Source organism: Lepisosteus platostomus, chromosome 5, assembly GCF_059453375.1.
Source record: "Lepisosteus platostomus isolate fLepPlt1 chromosome 5, fLepPlt1.hap1, whole genome shotgun sequence".
NCBI lineage: Eukaryota > Metazoa > Chordata > Actinopteri > Semionotiformes > Lepisosteidae > Lepisosteus > Lepisosteus platostomus.
Genome location: NC_142615.1, coordinates 6,331,325 through 6,333,988, shown reverse-complemented (window position 1 = coordinate 6,333,988; position 2,664 = coordinate 6,331,325). Strand labels below are relative to the sequence as shown.

General features: G+C 44.6%; 1 non-coding gene across 1 annotated transcript; it reads left to right on the top strand.

Moving 5' to 3' along the window:
* Positions 1-760: 760 nt before the first annotated feature.
* trnal-caa (transfer RNA leucine (anticodon CAA)) lies at positions 761-873 on the top strand. The gene is made up of 2 exons: positions 761-798; positions 828-873. It is a non-coding gene; the product is annotated as a tRNA-Leu (tRNA).
* The last annotated feature ends 1,791 nt before the right edge of the window (positions 874-2,664 follow it).

Here is a 2,664-nt window from a genome sequence, read left to right as displayed (position 1 = left end):
CGGTCATGCGCACAGAAAAAAGACAGTGCTGATTATTTTTCTGGAGACGGAGCACTGATGACCTATCCGAGCCAATTGATAAAGCCCACCCAGTGGATACTCTAACAGAACGTGGAAGAACGTTCACCATTGTAACCAAGGCAACCACAGGAACAACATCAAGAAGCACAATCAATTCCCCATTTAAATCTTTCGTGTAAGGTATGCCATGTGAAAGCATGAAGTAAATCCCCTGATCTCTTTTGAACATGGACAAGGTATTTCTGATGGAGCGCAATGAGCAAAGATTTAATAAGCTACTCCTGCCGATGATTCAGCTTAAAGAAGTAAAAGCTTCACAAACAAAAGCAGCTCGCTACCACAGCCAATATTAAATGTACTTGGTGGCACATTACCATTTGCACTGGCTAAAAATTGGTCTCGGCAGACGTTGTTCCCTACGTAAAGCTGAAAGCGCCAAAGAGCATTTCCATTGAGAAAAAAAAATCTTTCTTGATGTTAAACATAGAGAGCCTGCCTTTTAGAAGTTCTCCCTCTAAACACCTTGTGCAGCCTCCCGACAGACTAACAAAAAGCGCCTTTTCACCAACTCAATTTATAATACGCCCCTCAAAACTCACAACCGAATAACAATCCATCCGTATATTTGATTTCCAAGATCCATTCAAGGCAACTTGGGTCTTCGCAAGCAAATAATTTCAGGGAAGAAACTCAGTTTAGTCAACTACTGGTGCATTCAGCACACCACTTACTTTCGCTTGTCAGGGTGGCCGAGTGGTCTAAGGCGCCAGACTCAAGGACATGTGTCTTTCCAGCTGGCTTGGGTGTTCTGGTCTCCAAATGGAGGCGTGGGTTCAAATCCCACTCCTGACAGCTTCCGTTCTTACCTCTCTTGAATTGTTCCAGTGCTAGCTGACAGTGAATGACTGAAATATAAAAGCAGCAGAAGAAAGCAAGCAACTCAGTGCAATTTGTGAGTATTCTGCACTGTTAAAATGACAGGTTTTCATACTTTTTGGAATTTGTAGCTCAGGAAGTGACTCCTGTTTCATTTTCTATTCACCAACTCGATTTGCATTCTGCCCCTCACACCTCACAACAGAATAACAAACGGCTTCATGTGCCACAGCATTCCCCTGTAGATTCGGTTTGCACTATGAATTAGGTGACCCCGAATAAAATATTTTAGTGTTGGCTCAAATGTGAGGAATTTAATGAACCCTCAAAAAGGAATGCTTGCAGAAAATGCCAGCAATTCGAAGCGTGTAGGCAGCATGAACAGACCAATTCTGCAATTTCTTTTATCGCGGGCGGTGCTTTCCGAGTCGATGGCTCTGCATTAGAAATGAGAAGTGCTGAACTCTAAACACGTTCTTGCCATTACTGCTACTCCTGCTGCTACTCCTTCGTCCTCGAAAAAAGAAAAGACAGGCATGTTTTGAGTCTCAAAATGATCTTCTGGATCCACAAGAAACATGTACATTTGATTGATTCCACAGTATTTTGGATGTACTGTACTTATAACTTCCATCGAAGAGAGACTTCATCAGTTGCATGAAATTGAAACTTTCGACTTTTTGTCTGGTATTGAAAATATGTTTAAAAAAAACCATGAACAATTTTCTAACAAACAACTCATGAACTGGGCAGGTTCTGGCGCAGCCTCTGTTCTGTGGGCGACAGCGGGACCAGGTCGTCTGCAAAGAGCAGGAACTCGATTTCCATAATTAATGCAGATCAGTAAATCAAGGGACAAAACAATTATTGCGCCCGGCTCCTCAATGGGCTTTGACGTGCTAATGCGTTGGTTTAACAGTCCGGGTGTGGCAAGCCTCTAATGTCTCCCGACTTCGGCAAGAGGCACCCACCTTTCATTGGAAGACAATGAACATTCTAGCCGTACATGTGAATATAGCATCAATACACAAAGGGATTGGGTGAGCTCCGATCACAAAAAAAAACTGCGAACCTGCACTACAGCGACCACAGTACAGTATGGAGACCAAGACCTTTTACGGGAAGAGACGGGGTGCTTCTGCCGCCCCAGCTTCCAAAGAGCGAAGGGTAAGCAAATACAGCAGACTTCATCTGAAATACGTGATTACAGCGTATATTACAAGGTATTATTGCCGTTTTGAATTTTAAATTCAATTATTATTATTTCTTCGTAGCCTGTTCTTCAAGAAAACACCGCACGGGCGAAACGATCTACCACCAGGACAGTAAAAAAGAAAGCGGTAAGACGTAAAAAAAGAAAAGTTTATTTTGACTTCTGTTCCGCGACTGATGAATACTACTGTGTGACTTTATTTCTTACATGAATTATGTTATTTTGCCACAGGCCGTGGGTCTCTGCTCTCGGCCACTGGCCAGGGTGCCAACCTGTAGAAGCAGCACCTGTGAGGAGACATTTCGGCAGCAGCGGGAGCAGTACGATGCATTACTGGGGAGGACTGGGAGGCTAGAGACACTCCTGAAAGTGCAGAGGAAGGAGACAGTATGTTCCAGCAGTCAAACAGTTGAGCAGCTGTCTCCCGAAAAGTGCCTCTCCCCTCCGCGCAGGTTGCAATGCCTGGCGGAAGCTCTGCCCCCCGCAGAGCACACACCGCCTCAGGACACTCCATCCCGACCTCTCCGTTCACCACCGCATGGGAATTGGTTGAT